The following is a 21,134-nucleotide window of genomic DNA, read 5'->3' on the forward strand; positions in this document are numbered from 1 at the left end:
ACAAACTATTAGAATATTTTCAAAGCTCAATTCAAAAGTGTTAACAACATCGATATATATATTTATTTATATACTCAGTATTTATTTGGGTGTCCTTTACCAAGAATTGCTTCAGCAATGCGCTGTGGCATGGAGGTGATAAGCTTGTTACACTGCTGAGGCATTACTGAGACCAAGGTTGGCCTGACAGCAGCCTTCAGATCATCTGTATTTTGGGGTAAGGTATTTCTCATCTTCCTTTTGGCATCCTAACTTATACTCTTTGGGGTTCAGGTCAGGTGAGTTAGCTGGTTAATCAACCACAGTAATAACATGACTATTTTTGGCACTGTGGGCAGGTGCTAAGTCCTCTTCAAAAAGGAAAATGGCAATTCTATATCAGATGGGAGTACAAAGTGCTCTAAAATCCCCTGGTAGACACCTATATCGGCTATGGACTCAGTGAAACAACCATGATGACCCCAAATCATCACAGACTGCAGATTTGACTTGACACATTCTGAATTTTGTGCTTCTCCATTCTTCTACCAAAGCGTAAAACCTTGATTTCCAAATGTAATTCAAAATTTATCTCAAAGAGGACCAACACTTCAGTTATTTTTCTCCTTAGCCCAAGTAAGATGATTCTGCTGTTGTCTCTAGTTTAGGAGTAACTTGATATTAACAATGTGACAATTGTAGCCTGTTTCCTGACTACGCCTGTGCCTAGAAGCTCTTGATGCAATACTAACACCAGCCTCAGTCCACTCCTTGTGAAGCTCTCGTAATTTCTTAAATCCACTCCAAGTTGTTGACTTGGTTTCCAAAATGTCCCAGATTTTTCTAGGAAGGGCTGGAAGAATAGGTCTGATCCACAGATGTCCAACCTCACAACTTATTTAAATGTTGTGATGCTATGCTATGAAACGACACCTTCAGTCGCAGCATTGGGACTACTACTACAGCATCGGGAGCTGGGATGTTGTGGCTGATTGGTGTATGTTCTAGGTCCACGAACAATCTCCCAATCTCCAGGTGTGAGGCAAACAATTTAATGAGCTAGAGCTCCTCTCCATTTTATTATCCCCTTCTCTGAAATGATTATGACATGTTGTTGTCACCGTTTTATGAAGTACTCTTACTTATCTTATAAAAAAATCTCCAAAAACAAAATTATAATCATACTTTTGCAAGTAGCGAATGCCTGTTAATAAAGCTGAACTCATGACAGAGAATGTAAACACATGCCAACATAAGTGAGCTAAAATAACTAAAACTACAACCCTAATTTGCATAGATTCAACAGCAATGCTACAACACAGGGCCACAGACAACAAACCAGTGTGTACGTGCCGATAATTCTGATTAAATCACATATGAAACAAACGCACCGGCACTCCTGTACTCACGCTATACTTTGCTTCACCTACATGTCCCACTGACTGCTCTTGCATCACAAGGCAGGTTGTGTGCTCAAGTGCTCTTGTCATGTGGTTCTGTTTAGTGTCATCAAATTTACCAGCACCCAGTGGAAACCTATTTGTCTCTGGGATGGTAACCTGAGACCATGCTGTGGTGTTTAGTTGAGATGTGAACAAGTTGCACAACTGTTTTCCAGCTACATGTCTTCCTTTATCACTTAAAGGGGAATTTCAAGTTGAAAACGAACCGAAGAACAGCATGACCTACAATGCCTAAAGTTCAAATGTTTGCTGAAGACTTAGCCCAGTCAGCTGTACAAGCACTTAGCTTTGGAGAAATGGCTCTAAAGTGCTGAACAGCAATATAAGAAAGACAAATAAGGCTCTATTAGCAAAAGATATTGAACAGTAAACCAAAAGTATACTTTAGATAAGGACAAGCTGAAAATAGGTGTGTTAGTGAAGCTAGCCCAGAACGCATTTCTGTAAATATAACTGGAAAACTGTTATATCTGTAATGTTATATCTTGCATTACTCGGTGACATATGTTATGTATGTCATATATTTAAACTTGGCATAAAAAGTAAAGAAATGTGTGTTTGGTCGATTATTTCTTAGTTGTAACAATGCTTCTTGGCAATAAATTGTACACCACTGGAAAGCTTGTTATTTCCTTCAAATAATGTCACATTTGTAAAAAAAAAAATGCATTTGTGGGTTGAGGAGCAGAGTTCAATGTGTGGGTTAAGTTGATGAAAAACTTGCCAAATCATCTCAGCCAATGCTAAACAGCTTACTCTGCTATAGACTCTTGTTTGGTGTCATTTATTGAATTGGATGAAGTCTGAATAAACAAGACATATTGCCAATTTAACAATTTATTCAAACAGGGACCTCAATAGCATGTGGAAGATTCATACACATCCACAACAACCTGGTTCCTCATCTCATGTTGGTTACCAGCTTGGGTCACACACTGCTGTGGGATGTTATAACATTTGTCAACCAATATTTGTCGCAAGTCAGACAGTGTGGTTGTGTTGGTCACTCTGGCACGAACAGTACACCCAAGCTGATCCCACAAGTGTTCAGTGGGGTTGAGATCAGAACTGCAGACAGGCCATTCCATCTTTTCCACTCCCAAACTCTCTAGCTGTTTTTTGATAAACCCCGCTCTGTGGGGGCAATTGTTGTCATCTTGGATAATAGAGTTCAGTCCGAGACCAGATCTGGCAAGTTTTTCATGGGCACAACTCACATACTCAACTCTAATGCTCAACCCACAAATGCATTTTCTTTACAAACAGGGCCCCACTTAAGGGAAAAGAAGCAGACTTTCCAACAGTATAAATAAGCCTGATTTTGCCCGATGTTTCTTCCTGTTAAAAGGGAGCTTTTCCTTCTCACTGTTGCTAAGTGCTTGCTCATAGTGGGTGGTTTGATTGTTGGGGTTCTCGCTCTATTATTGTCTGGTCTTTACCAGACGATATAGACTGCCTTGAGATGACTGTTGTGATTTGACACTATATAAATAAAACTTAATTGAAATTAAAATTAAATTAAATATGTTGCACACAATGACTGTAACCCTTGACTCTTCTATGGAACTAACTGCATGCTGTTTGTGGATTTCCACTGTTTCCAACTGTTGCATCACAGATTTCTTTCCACTGAGGTTATGGCTGATCCAGTATGAATTTCTTTCCTGAGAATCAGTTTCTCTTAATGAATAAGTCACAAAATACAGTTTTTCAAAAGAAAACTTACCAGGACCCAAATAGTTTTCCTGTTATTCCAGTGACTCTAATATTTCCAATTTGCAATTGCATGATTCAACTAAATTTCGAAAACTTGAACCCATGATTTCCATTTTCTGCATTGTAAAATTGTCAGATATTGTGCATGCAATGTTTTTTGTCCCACAAGGCAGAACTTCTATGGACGAAATACTGGAAGTACAAACTGTGCACTGCAGTTTCTTAGTGGCGGTGGGAACATATACGCCCATGTAGTCACTAATCAAGCACTCCATGTTTAAACAGCAGGTGTGCTATAGAAAGACAGAAGGCAGGTGCAGGGTGTAAATGACAGATAACAGCTTATAAACTTGTTTCCACATGAGAAGTTGGTGTTTAAAGAGCATGCCGTTGGCTTGGTGTTGATTACTGCACCACGCCCTTCTCGTTCTAAGAGCAGGCCTGATGAACCTGCTCTGCTTGTGTGCACCTGTTTCAGAGTTCTCTATAAGTCTATAACATGAACAGGCAACAAAAGAGTTGTATAACACAAGGCATTTCAATGGTCAAGGCAGCATTAATAATAAACAATACAATTTTGGAGAAACCTATTGTGCCACTCAGTTTTTTGTTTGTTTTTCCCCTCCCCCATTAAAGGCTGTGATTATTTTAGCATGTATTACCACAGCAAGGCTCTGTAGTACTTATGCCTGTGTGCTAAACTGGCCTTTCTGCGGTCCCGGTCTGTCACCCAGTAATATAATAGATAATATTTTAAATTACATGTAAATCATTTCCAAATCACTATTGTACTTTTATTTACATTTTATGAAGCAGTCTACCCTTTTTTCTTTTTGGAAATGGGGCTGTACTGCAAACAAACAGCCAACACTGCAATACAATGACCTGTTTTGCACTCAGTAAAAAGGAAATGTTGTACAGCATGGACACAATAGACAGACAAGGTCAGGAGGAGGGCTGCTAAACAACAGCTCTCTTTCTTCACACAAGCTTTTCTCATCCTCGGCCTGCTTTCTCACTACAGTAGATACAATACACTGACATGGCGCTAACTAAGGTGGCATTTTTGTTGATACATTGTGGCACTTTGTGAACTGCAAACCAAATAGGGGGTAGAAGGAGAAGTGATTGCGGGTATGCCTTTGTGGTTTAAAGGAATGAATCCAGCTTGTGCACCTTAGCGTTTCGTGTGACAGCTGCAAGATTAGACAAGATTAATGAAGCGGGAAACATCCAAGTTAATATCCCTATCCCATATCAATCTCTGTGCTGAACATTACACAACACTGTAATGGATATTGTTGTAGAACAGGGATAAAATGAACAAATATTAAACCATTAAATGCAGGGAGCATTAAAAACTAATTTGACCAAACACTGAGTTACTCACAGATCCCTGCAAATGATCTCTATGGTGCAACAGCCACAGTAAAACACATTTACCAACATTTATTCGAGCACTAACAGATTTACTTAGAGGAGGAAAAAAAAAAAGAGAGAAAAAAATCCAAATGATGGCTTTGGGTAGGAAAATAAAAAAAGTTTTTCTAACATTGTCCTTGACAGTCAGTGTCAGTCCTGAGGCAGCAGTGTGTGGCAGAGATTCATTATTGCACTGCAGCAGTTATCCTTCATTGGTGTGGTGCAGTGGGCAGAGATAGCTGTTTGCATGTGAGAGAGAGGGAGAGAATATGAGAGTGAGAGATACAGTGTGGGAGTTGGTATACAGCAAAAAGGAGAAGACAAAAAAACTCTGGAGAAGTGCAAGAAAACGATGATGGAGAGAAAAATATTACTGCAGTGCAAAAGGCCAAAGCCTTCCTCAGTCTGAACGGCTCCGGTGCAATGTTACTGGCCCATGCGGCTGTGTGAAGGCATACGCAGGTTGGGGAGTGCACAGTTAATTGGACCTCTGCTCTTCGTTAATACACATTGGGCGTCCCTTAGCAAGGCCCTTGGCTGCACCCTGCATGACTAGAGTGACTTTGAAATGGCGAGCAAAGTAACAGAGCCAAATGGTAAATGCTCATCAATGCCTATGACTTCACCTCTGCTTTGAGGTATTACCTAACAAATAATCGGGACCACATGTCCTCGCGGTCACTATCGGGGTGTGTTTACTGTAGGAATGATGTCACTGTGTTTCAGTTTTCAAATATATCTGACAACCCCCCTCCCCCTTTTTTTGCATGTTCCACAGTGGAATGAATTCCACTCTGTTCCAAGTTTTCATTATACATGCCCAACGCCAAATATTTTTCTTGGACCTGACAAAGGGTTTGTGTATGAGCAAGTTGTGGTGCAATCCAGATGTAGAGCAGGACGTACACAACTATGTTCAAAGGGTTTTAAATAGTCATTCATCTAGTCAGAGTTAGCATCTGAATAGATGTCACTCCCAAAATGAATAACCCAAATGGTAAATGATGGAGGCAATTTGGTATCTTGCCCAAGGACATTTGGACACATGGACTGCAGGAGCCAGGGATCGTTCCACCAACTTTCAAACTGGCAGACCACCTGAGCTCTACCAACTGAGCTCAGTCTCCCGTCCCAGTAATAAATATGCCCGACTGTGCTTAGCATCCTTAGATTGACTTGAATGAAATCACAGTGATTCTGAGCCACAGTCAAAGTGCAAAGGTAAAGAAAGAGAAAATAGAGAAGTGGAGAAGCTCAGGCTCACTGGACTGCTTCTTAGCACTGCTATTCAAAGATGGGGAAACACTAACACAGCCTGGCAGGCAGGCAGTGTTTTGTTGGGTTTTTTTGACTCCTGTGACAGGACTCCTGCAGAAATCTGTCATTATCTGGTGTTATCTTGGTGTTTCTGTCATGCCTCCAAACAGGACAATCAGACCAGCCCTTCAATCTGCACTGACTGAACTGTCTGTCTCAGGCTGAGCTCAACACAGCTGTACTAACTGCACTGCATCTTTACCTGCTGCATTAGACAGTACCTACAGCAGTGACAAGAGGCAACGTAAAAATATGAGTTACACCTGATAAAAGCTTGACACAGAAAGTTAAACGACAAAGACATGCTACTTAGATTACACCTCTAAGTTTAGATAAGTCTACAAAAGCCCTTTACAAAGTCCATTAAAGATGGAAAGGCTGCACATGCTTTGATGTTCCACTCCCTCTTTAATGACTGTGCACTACTGTCTCAGAATGTAACGCAGGGAGAACATTTGAAGTGAGTGCGGTGTCTTTGCGTAGCCTTCCCTACAATGGAGAGAAAATGTCCGTGTTGAATGGCAGCTAGTAGCAAGCCAGACACAAATGCAACAAAGCGCGCGCTTTCAGGCTCTCCTCGCTAAAGAGAATTTCATTTCAATTGTGAACGGGGCCTTGGCCCAGGGTGCAGGATAATGACGGAGCCACCTGAGTCATGGAAACAAAAAAAACAATAACAGCGGTGACGTCCTCGTCTTTTATGAAGACACAGATGCACACGTCAAAAGCAAATCAGCTAGACCACAACCCTCGGGCAGAAAGCCTCAAATTAACCGCAGCCTGCAATATGACAGGGACGGCCAAATATTGACATAAAGTTCTCACAGAGCTGCCATTTGTTTACCCCAAACAGAAAGGAACTATTTTTGCCATATCAAAACACTCTGTGTTACACATTGTAAATATATAAGTAATTTCCAAATTTAGAATGAACGGCTTGTTGTTGTCATAGCAGCGTACTGTTCGCTGTTTAAAGCAGAGGAAATTTGGCACTACAATGCAGGGACCGTGTGCGAGGAACATTTAGGAATAAACAACAGGAACACAATTTCATCCGATTCCCATTGATACATTTCCTTTGATTATGCTGTGACGAGAAAGATACAGCAACATTTTCTAATGTTCTTACACATGGGAATTCTGGTCTTTGAATAGTGTTGCCTTAAAATAATGACAACAACAACAAAAACAATAACAATAATAATAATAATAACGTGACAGCTACATTAATATTTCATAAACTGACAACAGAAAATGTGCTTAAGCACTTAGAGGTAAAATTGAATAATTCTGATGTACAGTCTCCCCCTAGTGGTCTGAGACTCAATTTGCAGTTTGCATGGATCCTGCTAACTGGCAGCATTTGAAAGAAAAGGGTTGTTTAAGAAACAAGAAACATAAGACAGAGGGGTGGTCTCACCTCCTGAGATGGAAGCGACGGTCATCCTCGCCACTGCCCGACTCCTGCAGAGGCAAACAGAAGACCAGAAAAGAAAAAAACAATATTGTTAAAGAAAGCAGAATATTTATTTAACTCTTTCATCACCTTTTTTTTGACGGGAGACGCTTGTATTTCAGGAAGAATAAACATTATTTAACAACCAATGGGAGTGCGTCACATTTGATTAACTGTACATTATAGGAGCACTACAGTGGTTGGGGGTGAGGGCTTCCACGTAAAGCTCTTCATCTATGATTTCACTCACAAGACAGGGCCACTACTTTAAGTAAGGCTCAGAGCAGAGACCAGGGATAAAGGCCGAAACACACTGAGTGACCATGCCCCCAATACTCCCCACACCCTTGGGTGCTCTCTTCCCAAAACGCATGCAGTCATCCTCCCCCACCACTGGAACCAGCACAGTTTGCCACACACACGCACACACATTTTTAATCCCAGCCTTTTTCAGTAATCCCTCACAAACTGAGGGAACTTTCTCTTTGGCATCAATCTGTCAATCCTGGGCCACTACCCAGGCCAATACAGACATGCAGTGTGCACGGACACGCCCAGACCGAAAGATAATAAGATGCTAATGATACACTGATAATGGAAGATTGTGACAGGCGGGTAAAAGAAGGAAGAGCAGGCGGCTGCAGGCCGGAGCGTTGTCATTTTCTTCTTGGTGTCCACGAACACAGCTGTGATTAAGGCTAAAGAGGCATCTGGCTGAATGGTGCTCTCTACATCAGCAGCTTATCGGCCTGCCTCCAAGGCAAAAATATTGTGACATAGTGAAATAGGAGTGCGCAGATGCATACTGCATGTACACACACACCTCTGACACAAAAGCTTGCTCAGCAGATTTCAAAGGCAAATGTGAAACCAGGGCTCCCACTGCAAAGCAAGCCCACATATTCCTGATGAGTGTAGGTGCTGAGTATTTGTGTTTAAAACAACATAACGTAAGAAGGCGGCTACGAGCTGATCTCTGTGGTTATCGTTCCTTTGCGTGGATGTGTAGGGAGTGTTTGCATAGCCAATGAGAACAGGGGATTCATAGTGCTGCTAGGCAGATTACTGTGTACTGCCACAGTGGGGAGGCTATTCCCTGCTGTGATGTATGGAAGTAATGCTTTCTGTATTACCACAGGGTCAATCTTAAACCTTTATTTGATCCTGCGTGGATCAGATGTTTAGAGGGCAAGCATTCAAGGAAATATTCTAACTATTATGGTGCGGTGGCATCCAAGCTGCGAGCCTCATGACTGCTGAGTTCCTCCATAGGAGTTTTATTCCCAGTTCTTTCCCTATACAATGCTGCCCCTTTTCTCAGGTTTCTGCCCTCTCAGTAGCACACATCTCACAAGAGTCCTCACAAGGCTACTTCCCATCAGAAGCAGGTCTCATGACAAGCAGCTGGTAGCCTCAGCCTGCGACTCTTTTGCTGCCTGGTCACGGAGTCATAAATTCACTAACAGCAATAAGTCGTGTGAACCATCTGTTTGGATCAGCAAAGGCTGGACTTTATTAGGGCGTCCAAACTCTGCCAAGCAGCATCCCATGCAAATGTTAGTAACCATTAATAATGAGCTTAAAGATTCTTTTAAATCATTTTGTCTTGACAACAAATTTCCCCACCAGCATCAGCACCGGGATGTTTGCTGACCATATATTTACCCCTGATCTATTCAAAAGAATTTGCACAGCTGTCCATGTGATTCTCCATCAGGCTGCACATTCTCTTCAGCTGCATGTAAACTCTGCAACACCTTGTGATAATCAGAAGTCCTCGTTGGTATTTGTCTTCTTTTCTTTCTCAGAAAACAGCTTGCCAGAGCAGTCAACATCAGCACAAACAGCACTTTGCACAAGGCATAGGTCTTATCTACTACAGCCACACCGTCACCCTGCTCTCAAGCGCTTGAAGCCAGACGCTGGAAACCTCAGGCTTGTCAGAGGGGATAACAGGACTGCCTTCCTGCCGGCTCTGACATGCCTGCCACACTAACCCGCTTCCCGGCCCCTTACTGTCACTCTACTAAACAGTGATCCGTTGAAGCGGTTTTGTTCTCCGGACTGGAATCCTATCCTATGTTTTACACCACAGAATACACAAAACTAATGATGACCTTTACAAACAGTTCAAACTGATAAATATATATATATATATATATATATATATATATCTGTCTGTTTGTCTGTCTATGTATGTATGTATGTATGTTGTTTTTTTGTAGTTCAGTTGATCTGAGACGACTTTGGGTTCTCCGTGAGGAAGTGAGTTAGCTCTACCTGCTAGCTTTGTTTCTGCTAGTTTCAAAGAAAGAAAAAAACCCAACTTTTCACATTTAATATGAAGCTTGGCTAGTAGCCTGTGTTTGGCTAAATATCTTAAAACTCAAACCCTCATCTCTTCATCTCAAAGTACGAGCTTACTTTAGGGTTACAGTGTGGGGCTAGCGGCTAGTAAAGTTAGCCACCCATGTAGGTTGAGTACAAACTGGGCTAACGGTAGTCTCACCGTATCACACAAGCCGAAAGTGAAGCAAAACGTCAAACCAGTTTACAGATACTCACAGACACGCAAGGGCTGGAGGTAGTGCTCGGTGTCGGAGACCGCTGGACAGTAACCAGCGCCATCCCGACTGCAGCTGCTCAGACCTCGGTCACCTCGGAGAGTGAAAGGACGGGATACCGGACATATTTTGGGCAGACACTACAGTGCACCGTGCTCCCGAGGTTATTTCTCCGGAGGTTGCTTAGTTGCACCGCTTGTGTCAAGTCGCAAACAATAATTAAAGTTTTGTAACATATAGTTTTTCAAACGAAAAGTTGTATCCAGAAACTTATAGCAACTGAGGAAAAACAAACACAGCATTTGGTTATCTACTGGAGAGCCGACAGCTGAGTGTGCACTCCTAAGACGTCGAATTATTAATGTGATATTTTTTGATAAGAGTATTTTTTAGATAACAATTAATCCGCCCCTCTTCAAAGAGTCTACTTTTATTTTGATAGGAGGTTTCTAAACTTCCTACAGAGGCATGCCCAACATCTGTGTACTTTACACGTCAGCATCCCTCGCCGGTGCTATGCGCATGCGTCCTGTTAAACAGCTGTCAAACGGGCTACTGGCTGGTTGATAAATACACTGCAATTTATCCTAAGGTCACTAAAAGAAGATAATTTACGCTGAATTAAAAAAAAAACAGTATAAATATGGTCAAGTTTAAAATATTCACCTAAAATACAAATACTCTTACCTAATCAGTAGAGTTTAGTATCTAGTAAGGCATTGTATTGTCACATATTTAATCATCTGTGTTCATCTGCTCCTATGGGATCTGCTCCAGAGGACCTGACCTTACATCTCCATGCTTACACAATTTTTCTCCTGTCACACTACATACCTCCTGCAGGGAGGCACATTTATGAAGGATGATGGTGAAAGGAGGGTCAGCTCAGAAAGACAGATTACAGAAAGAGCACAGATGTGTGAGAAATTAAAACCAACAGAAGTGTCAGAAGATAACAGCTTCAGTGCTTCTTGGAATTGTTGTTACACATTTCTGAATTTCAACAGAAGGATACCTGGGAACACAAATTCAGACACCCCCTTCGGATTTTACTCACTCGCAGTGGATGTGCAGGCGTGGAGCAGGTGTTGATATTAGACAGGGGAAGGCCTGGGTGGATGGGTAGCTGTGTGGGTGTGAAGCTGAGGTCTCTGTGAGGACAGGAGGGTCATTCTGATTCACTTCATTCCATTATTTGGGTCATCGCTTCCTTTACTTCACCCTAGTCTCATACTCCCCTCCTTCGTCCCTTCTCCTCCTTTCTTTTCCCCAATCATCCAATTAGATTGACTTCAGAAGCACAGGAGAAAGAGACAAAAAAGGCATTAAAATAACCTAGAATTTGATTTAAGGCGAAATGCCAGATAGCTTGGGAAAAAAATGTGGTTGATGAGCAGAAAAGGAAATTAGTTAAAATGCTAAGAGGATGGAAGAAAATGGAAAGTGGATATAAAAAGCAGAGAAAACATAATTGAAATGATTGCAAATAAAGAAGTGACAAAGTGATTGATGACTTGTGCTTCTCACATCCCCCCATCTTCATAGTCAGCCCTTCAGTGTTGGGTGTAGCCCATTAGGCTTTACACACATTGTGTGTGTGTGTGTGTGTGTGTGTGTGTGTGTGTGTGTGTGTGTGTGTGTGTGCGTGTGTGCGTGTGCGTGAGAGAGAGAGAGAGAGAGAGAGAGAGAGCAGCTGTGCATACAAAGCTACCTCTATTTGTTTTCAGTTTTATGGCAATATCCTAGTTCAGTGCATTTGTTTGTGTGCACATGCGTCATTTGCCCAGAGAACAAATTCCCTACAACCACAATTATGACAGCAAGGTAACTGAGAAAGCTGAAGACAGAATCACAGAGAAGGCAAAAGATGAGGAAACATGGGGGAAAAACCCTTAAAACAGACTCTTCAGAGACAGGTTACACAACAGGCAAAGGTGTTGAGAAAGTGAGTGTGCAGGAGCAAACAAGATTAGGATTAGAGGAGAGGATGATTCTACTCCAGGGACTTAGTGTAAAGATAAAGACAATGGGACTGAAGACACTCCTCCTTGTAATTAAAGTGCTGATCTCCAAGAGAGATTGGATGACAGAGTGTGTTTGTGCACGATAGGTTATGTGTGTGTGGTAGATTGAATGGATACTAAAGGGACAAAATGATGACACAATATAGATGATTTCTGCGTTCAAGGTGAATTATTACATTATTACAAGTTTATGTTCAGTCTCATTCATTTAGATTTAAAAACACGTTTTTAAAGTGATTTGATTACATGTACGTTTCCATGTCATTTTGTTACATAATTACATGTTACATGTTACATTTATAGGAATCTAGTAAAATGAAACTTACTTGATTAGTGTACATTCAGTTTTAACCAAGTATCTAAGTATCTAAGACCCCCAAGAATCCTTTTTCTTTCAGTTGGTTGTTTCTTCTTTTTTGAGTGTGCATTGTATAACTACACATTTTCTTACACCATAAACCCCCACACCCTCCTCTAGTGCAAGAGTCCATCTATCGCACCCCCATCCCTATTCTCAGTTCCTTTAAAAAAAAAAAGAAAAAAGTAATGTCATGATACTTTTAAACCAACAGGGGGGGATATGACCCTATTAAAAAACAGTAGAGATACATAGTTGATCAAGAATTGCTCTTATAAAATAAAATAAAAACCTAAGAGCTACATGTATTTATTTATTACTATGATTATTTTTAATTTGTAGGCAGCCCCCCCCACACACACATGTTAATATGTTAATAATAACATTCTTTCATCAAATGTTATTATTAATAATCAGAGATGTCATTAAGGTTTTAACCTGAGTCTGTCAACAAGGATTGTTCTTCCATATATCTTCCACATAGTAATTAAGCATATATATATGTGTGTGTGTGTGTATATATACATATATTAGCAAGAGCTATTAGCAAGAGCAGGACTCATAATGCATTCTTAAAAATCAGATGAAAAAAATCTTTAATCATAAGCAACAGCATTTTATTAGAAACATTTAATGAAACTGGCCTTTGGGCTTCTGACATTTTGATGAGCTTAGAGATCTTTTGGAGTCTGCCAATGCATCATTAAAGGAGGCCCAGACCGCTCACTTTGCAAAGATAAGCTCCTCTTCAGAAAGAAATCCAAAGATTTTATGTGATGCTATTAATAATAATAACACAACTTACCCTTCTTCTCTACCATGTCTAATAAGTTGGGTTTTTTGGGGATTTTTTTGATAAGGTAATGACTTGGCGCATGTGACGTTCCAGTAGACTTCCATCTCACCTCCATCTCTTATTGTTCTGGATTACTTTCAACTGATCAGCTTTCAAGATTTGAGAGTGATGATCACTAGAACAAAGCAATCCTTCAGCCATCTGGATGTAATACCAGTCTTTATTACTACAGTTCTTGCCAGCTATTAGCCCCGCACTGTTAATTCTTCACTGTCTACGGACACGTCCATATATCAAAGTTTCTTTTTTTCTACACATCTGGATAGAGTTGTGTGCTTAGAACTTGCTGCTGGATTTAAATATATATAAATACTTTAAAACTCGGTCTGTGTTTTGAAAAAGACAATCCAAGGAAACTGCTCTTATGAGGGTGTCTTATGGGGGATTTTTCTCTACTGAAACCTAGCTGTCCCTACTGTGTGGTGTTCCACAGGGCTCTGTTTTGAGGCCCCTTTTGTTGCTTTATAATGTATACTTACACCTCATATCCTCCTGAGAACCAGCCTATTCATTTATGTCCTCTGTAATGGACATTTGTTTTTGGTCTATATCTGATGTACTAGATAGGGACATCCTAGGCTTTCCATTGATATCTCAAGTGTTTTAGCTCCAGAGAAGAAGAAAATCACAAAAAAGGTTCAATAGGAAGAGTCTTTTTCCTCAGTTCTCCAGAGGATATCCAACTTATATGACATTTTTCTTTCAAATAATGTTATTTAATTTATCAAGGACTGATCATTACCTCAGATGATGTTACATAGAAAAGTCTTGGGTCTTTGTCCTGAACTGTGCTTCAGCATATGAATGTGCATAACTTAGTGCCTCTCTCCTTCAGCCACCACGTATTTTTGTTGCAAAGCACTTTGCTATCTTTGTCTTGAAAGGTGCCATATAAATGAAACATTTCTTTACATTATACATCTCTCCAGTTTTGTTTTTTTCCGCCTTAGAATTTTTCTATCTGTGGATTCTTTTAAAGCCACCTATAGAATACCTACTTACACAGGTGTTTAATTAGCACCAGGTCTGCTTTTATTCAATACACTGTCATAAATTTTCCCTGCTCTTTTTGGTAATTTGTCAAATTTGTATGTTTTTTTCTTCCCAACTTTTTTAATTACTTTTAATTCCAGTGTTCCTTTATTTCCATTTTTCTCTGCTGTGGATTTTTGTGATGAACACGGTCCCTTTGTTGGATATATAAATAAATATTATTTCTTCAGCAATACAACAGTGGATAATAATTTTGAGGATCTAAACTTTTTGATGGGGCTCTCTTTAGGAAATTTTCTTTTGTGGGAGAAAACATGTTACTAACACTCATTCCCAAGAAATGCATCTTGGTAATTTTTGTGCAATTATCCTGACACAATGACGAACAACCAGCACTGAAAACATCTCTCTGACTCGCCTCTCTCACTGGTACGTAGGAAACCAGTGCCTAACAATAGCTGCTCTTACCCCAGTCACATACTGACAATACTGACAAAAGTATTCATTCACCGTTCCAAATCATTGAATTTAGGTGTTCTAGTCTCTTCCATGGTCACAGGTCCAGCATGGTACTGTGATAGGAGCTACGTGTGCAACAGGTCCAGTCATGAAAAATCCTCACTACTAAATATTCCACAGTCAGTTGTTAGAGGAAGTGATTGGGATCGACGGCAACTCATCCACAAAGTGGGAGTCCACGTAAAATCACAGAGCGAGGTCAGCAGATGCTGAGGCGCATGTAACGCCTTCTCGTTCATCATTGGTGTCTGACCTCACAAATATGCTTCTGGAAGAATGAACAAAAATTCCATAAACACATTCCCTATGTTAAAAATGTCTCTTAAGTTTATATCTGTGTGAAGGCAGACAAGCAAATACTTTTGGCAATATTTATTTATTTTTTGCCAAGATATAATAATGTGGTTATACAGCTCATCGTTCCTGCCAAGAAACAAGTGGATCATGTGTCTTTAGAGCGAATGCATCATTCAGGTATGTTTTGAACTCTTCTGTGCCATCAGCAATTGCACCGTGGGTACGACGGCTTACACCAACTTGCCTGTCAAAAAGTGCCCACAAACTTTGGCTGTGGTTGTTGTTGCCTCTCCTGCTTATGCTGCTGCTCATGACTCTAAAGCTTCCTGTGAGTCTGCAGTGTCATTAGGTTTTTTTCTACACTCTGTCAGTCAAACCTAGAAGCAGCAGGTAAGCCTTCTGGGGTGAAACTCACCAAGACCTCAATTAGCCACGGTCGCATGAAGTGGGTGTTTTGAACCACACTTCTGAGCAGTGTTCTGAAACATCTGCATTTCCTAAGCTCAAAGCGTCAGTATCAAGCCTGCAATCCCTTACCAACCTTCCAGTGATTTCCCAGTGTTTGTTGCAGTCCTCATGTGTTGATTTCCTTGTGTATGATAGGACAGTTTCATGTTCTTAGCTCTGCTCTTTCCATGGATTATTTGTTATGCTGTTATCCTGTTTATGACCTTGACCTGTGACCTATGACCTTTTTATGGTTACAAGTAGGAATTTTGAACCTTAACTCTTTAATTATCCTCCAGTATATGAGCCTTTTTGTGTGGTCATGTACTGATCTGCTCAGTTTGGACTCTGATCCTATGGATTTCTTCCATATACTTCTCCATGCAGAATGGCGGTGCAGGAGGAACACCTGATGTCCATTGTAATGCATGAAATGCATGCTAAAAATATGAGTTTTCTTGTTTAAGATGGACAACTTTTATTTATATAGAGTCAATTCCCTGCCGCAGCCACCTCAGGGGCACTCAACATTAGGTAAAATGTTTTCCCATTCTGTTTAAGGCTATTTTGCACATCTCAAACACTTCCACCTCTACATATATTTTAATTCAAGCATAATGGATGCATTTCAGAGAGTCTATTAAGCATCGCTTCCCCTGCTCGGTCTCCGTCTGCCTCATCTCCTCATCTATAATGAGAAGACAACAGATCAAGGACCTCTCGGTGTATCTTGGCAACAATTATATGAACTAAGCACACAGGAGAAGTGAGAAATGGAGAAAAGAGAGACAGATAGAGAAAGTGTGTCAGAGAGAGAGAGAGAGAGAAAGTAAAAGAGGGCCCACTGTGCGGAGATAAGATGGTATTCTCCATTCGTGCAAAATGAGTTCATTAGCGGAGGGAAAGACAGTCATTGCAGGGAATCAAGGTGTCTGTGTGATAAAGGGTGGGAGCGACAGATTGGAGGGAAAAAAGAGTTTCATTTCCTGTTCTTCAGAGACACCGACGGTATCGGAGAATCAGCGGAGAAGCTGAGTAGAAGAAGAAAAGAACGGAGAGACAGGGAGAGGACCGGCCGAGTGTGTTAGAGAGGTAAATGCCAGGATTATTTGTCAGGGAAAAGAAGAGTCAACCTCTGAAAAAAAGATGACTGAGGGAGAGTTGAAAGATATGTCAAATTCGGCTACTCTTTAAGAAGTGGAAAGCCACTGCGACTAAGTGTTAGGGTGCAAATCAAATCCTGTGAGGGAGTTCTCAAAGTGACAGCAGCCCAGAGCAGACACAGCGCACTGGCCCAGGCTCGCTTGGCCCAAATTCATATAAGAAAGAGAAAAACAGGAAGATACGAGCGCTGGGAAAGAGATGAAATGAGCTGGAGGTCTTGATAGACACCTGATAGTGAGGGAGGCTGGCAGACAGGCAGCTCGGCAGATGCTGAGATGACAGGTACAGCGGGGAGGAGGGATACGCAGGCGGTGCTGCGCTGTTTAATATAGATCTGCAGTGATAAGGTGAGACACAGAACACAGGATGTGTCCATCAGCCAGGGCGGAGGGGGCTCAGAGGAAATTGCCACAATAAAGCGCACACCATCGCACATACAGGAGGAAAGCCTGACGCGCAGCTTTTAGCATGTGAACCGACCAGGGAGGCGCAATTTTTTTCTTTTAAACTTAATTTTAAAGTTCATTTCAAGCTTGTCAGATGGAGCGGCTGATGTATGGAAAATGAGAAAAACTGCTTACAGAAATAATGAACAAAATTTTCTTTTTCATAGTATCAATGCCAACGCTGATGCTGGTATTGGATCAATACTAGCTTCATAGGATCGATCGATTGTTTCCATCCTCTAAGTTCAGTATGAAGTCCACTGAACTGTGTTGAAGAAATTATTCTTTATGAAGGAAAAAACAACATCAAACATGAACATTTACATTCCAGCTCTAAAAAAACACTTTCAAAATACATGAAAAGCTGAATGGTGTGTTTTGTTACATTTAGTGACAGGAATTGAAGTTCTTGTAGAGTCGAAGGAGTTTGCAAAGAAAAGCGTCTGGACTTCTTTAAGTTGCTTGAAGACGTTTCACCTCTCATCCGAGAAGCTTCTTCAGTTCTAAGGTCAAATGGCCGAGAGTCCCAGATTTAAACCCAGTGGGAGTATCCCCCCAATGAGGGACAAAGGACCCCCTGGTGATCCTCTAATCACATGAGTCAAGGTGTGAAAGCGGGTGTGGGACCTAATCAGCCAGGGTTTCGGGTGAGCCCATTGTGAAACCTGGCCCCAGCTTGTCATGTGAATTCCTGAGGTCAGATGGCCCAGGATGTGAGTGGGCGTTAAGGCGTCTGGGGAGGGAACTCAAAACTGGATTATAGATGGCAGACAGTTGGTGTCGTAAACCACCGCCTCTGTTCAAAGATGGTCGCTCACAGTGGACAGCGACCATCTTTGAACAGAGGCGGTGGTTTCACATGACAAGGTGGGGCCAGGTTTCACAATGGGCTCACCCGAAACCCTGGCTGATTAGGTCCCACACCCGCTTTCACACCTTGACTCATGTGATTAGAGGATCACCAGGGGGTCCTTTGTCCCTCATTGGGGGGATACTCCCACTGGGTTTAAATCTGGGACTCTCGGCCATTTGACCTTAGAACTGAAGAAGCTTCTCGGATGAGAGGTGAAACGTCTTCAAGCAACTTAAAGAAGTCCAGACGCTTTTCTTTGCAAACTCCTTCGACTACGATGACCTGGATGACTGAGAACCTTCACAGACAAGTTCTTGTAGAGAATCCCGCTTATTGGTTCCACTTGTGCTCATGGAGGACATATGGACATTAGCTTTAATTTTTATTCGACAAAAAAACAAAAGAATAATGATAAAGTGCAAACTCGATCAGGGCAGAAAAAAACACATTTGCTGCGAACACAACTTCGGCTCTTTGCAAGCACCTGCACAGACAGGATGCTAATGCTAAGCTAACAGGAGCCCATAGTGAATGCCAACCCCAGCCCAGCAGCCAGACCATGAACTTCAACATGTAACAAATGGAATCAGACTGCAGCCTCCATTTCTACTTGTTCATGTTTCTAAGGTAGGAACTGTAACCTCAGGTTCATGTTGTTAAATGGTAATTTTGAGACCATGTGTCCCAAGTCATTTTATGGAGAAATGCAAAATTAATGTAAAGAGTAGTGTCATGAATTACTTTCTCCTGGGGGTACTTTAGTAACTTACTGCATTACCTTTAAGAAAAGTGTTATGTGTAATAACAACCCTGGCACTGATCACAACAAAGAGGGGAAATACCTCCACAAACATTTGACCGCACATTAATATGCAAAAATGTCTTTGATATGGCCAATGAGCACTCAATGAAAACTGATAATTGATCATTGAAAGTGAGAATCAGAATCACTAAATTCTTATCAATCCACATCAGTTCAGTTTGCAAATTAATGATCATTCATCTGATAAATCACGAGACACTGCTCCCTCCTATATAAGCTGCATTTATACTTTAAAAGTATTGGTCTTGTATTTTACTTGAAGTTTACCAAAATTTGCTGAATCAAACAGCACTACTATACACTTATAGAACTACTCATCTGATGCATACAGCTCAGATGGGTGGAGATGATGATTAAATAAAATCATCATCTCAGCATTGCAGGAATCAAACACACAGGTGTCTCCTCATATTCTATTGTTCATGTTGGTGTGTGTCTCTCTGTGAACAGACTGTTAGCTAACGCTGCTGATAGCAGATTTCAGTTACAGGATTAATCAGTGATGACAAGAAACTGTCACCTTCTGTGTAATTGTACACACAGATGCACACAGTTTGATAGACAAACTCGGAATATCCTGACAGGTTGGGACAGCCCACGGCAACAGATGACTTGCAGAGGGCTTTGGTGCTAATACCTTTAAGACTACATATCATTTTTTACAAAATATCACTACACTGTATCTGAACGGTTACCCGAATAGACTGTCATCAGAGAGTGACACACAGAGGAATCTCATAAGAAGCCTCCCCACACCAGCATGGCTACTCCAGATGAGATTCTCATCGATGATTGCACAATGATGTGAAAAAAGACGGTTTTCACATGACTCTGTGCAGACCTTTGAAAATCTAAGTACACCATTACTGCTTCTGGGTAAGTAGCAGCCCAGGCAGTGATAATAAAATCTTTTTTTTTTCTCGACCTAGAGCACTTACATGTATTTTAGCACAATGCTAAACTCTTCCAAGGAGTGGAGCCCCCTGCAAAGTCACCCAAATTATAGACCAAAAAAGACTGAAAACTATAACTTGCTTGGAAGGCTTACCAGGAAAAGATATATCTGATATTCCTGTATTGGTGTGGTTCCTGCATCATCTTAAAACACAAAACTCTCTTCTGGTACAAATGGCCAGAATTTCAAGCGTTTTCTTTATTAATTTATACAATATAATAAATGTATTATCAAGTTGGGTTTGCTGTTAACCCAATTTAGTTTACTCTTGTTGGTTAATAGCATTAGCTAACTTCTAGGCTAGTGCTAACTGAATGCTCAGACAACATCACTGGTCAGTTGCAAAGTTGATCTTGGAGCAACATTGTTATAATGATATAGAAACAACACTAACACAGGGATATCAGGAGAAAGGCTTTTCTCTCTGAAAAGAAAGTGGCAGCAAGTGGCAGCATGGCCTAGGTTTTGAACAAACCACAAGGTTTCTGGAAAAATGTCCTCGTCTGTGGGCTTATTTTTACATTTCTGGTTGTTATTGGGTTTAATAGTTCCTTCAAGTTTCTATTGTCTCTTAGGTCCAGGTGTTCAAGTGTTTCCTTTAGTTCCCATGAGATTTCCAGTCTTGGACACAATTTCTCTGTGACGTTACTCCCTTTGCTCTCCGTCCTGTGTCAAGTCGCTATTTCTATGTTAGATATTTCTATTTTAGTTGCTTCTGTTTTACTTAGATAAGCATGTGCTTTGTCTGTTGTTTTGCTCCCTGTCTCCTTACCTTGATTAAGTTCAGCCGTGTTTTGTGGTCCTGGTGTTTCCAGTTTCTCAGATTGCCTCGTGGTATATTTACAGCCTTAGTCTTCCTTCAGTCTTTGTCAATGTTTGTTAATATCTTCTTTTGTTGCCTTATGCTTGCCTCTGCTGATAAGTGTGATTTCTTTAGTTTGATTTATGTTGTGGAGTTTGAAATGCTTTGTTGAGCATGAGTTTTTAATCTTTTCTGTTCGCCCTTGACTGTCCCCTGGACAGACAGGAGAAAAGTGGTATCTGGCACATATACCAAACTTTTAGAGACAAATGTGAGACCATCTGATCCAAAGTTATTGGGATGAAAGATCATTACACACTATTGTGTTCAAACCTTCTGTTTTTGAGGGACAGCAAATAAAAAGAAAAATGTCTTAAATGGAAAGTGGCCATAAAGGTAAAGGAAATAAAACTGTTTATTTCAGACATTTTAAATAGTGAATCATACAATTTTTTGAGGAAAATACCGTCCCCCCCAAAAAACAACTTTGAGTCTCCTGGACATCTCCATACCTCTGCCTTTCTGCTCTTCATAGTTCCCCTGGCCTCTTTCTTACTAGCCCTCTGCACTTCCTGATTGCTTGAATCCATCGAATTGTGAACAAGAATGGACAAACACAAAAACTTACAGATAACAAGATGACAGAGTTCATTGTTTATTTCCATATATCTTTATTATCT

At 40.9% G+C, this 21,134-nt stretch overlaps 1 long non-coding RNA gene across 1 annotated transcript; it reads right to left on the bottom strand.

Annotated features, from left to right (window-relative positions):
• Window positions 1-1,841: 1,841 nt before the first annotated feature.
• Window positions 1,842-10,330, bottom strand: LOC112842137 (uncharacterized). Its single transcript, XR_003213810.1, has 3 exons — window positions 9,919-10,330; window positions 7,318-7,361; window positions 1,842-4,819 (listed from the first exon to the last, which is right to left on the bottom strand). It is a non-coding gene; the product is annotated as an uncharacterized LOC112842137 (long non-coding RNA).
• Between the last annotated feature and the right edge of the window lie 10,804 nt (window positions 10,331-21,134).

Source organism: Oreochromis niloticus, linkage group LG14, assembly GCF_001858045.2.
Source record: "Oreochromis niloticus isolate F11D_XX linkage group LG14, O_niloticus_UMD_NMBU, whole genome shotgun sequence".
In the NCBI taxonomy this organism is placed as follows: Eukaryota; Metazoa; Chordata; class Actinopteri; order Cichliformes; family Cichlidae; genus Oreochromis; species Oreochromis niloticus.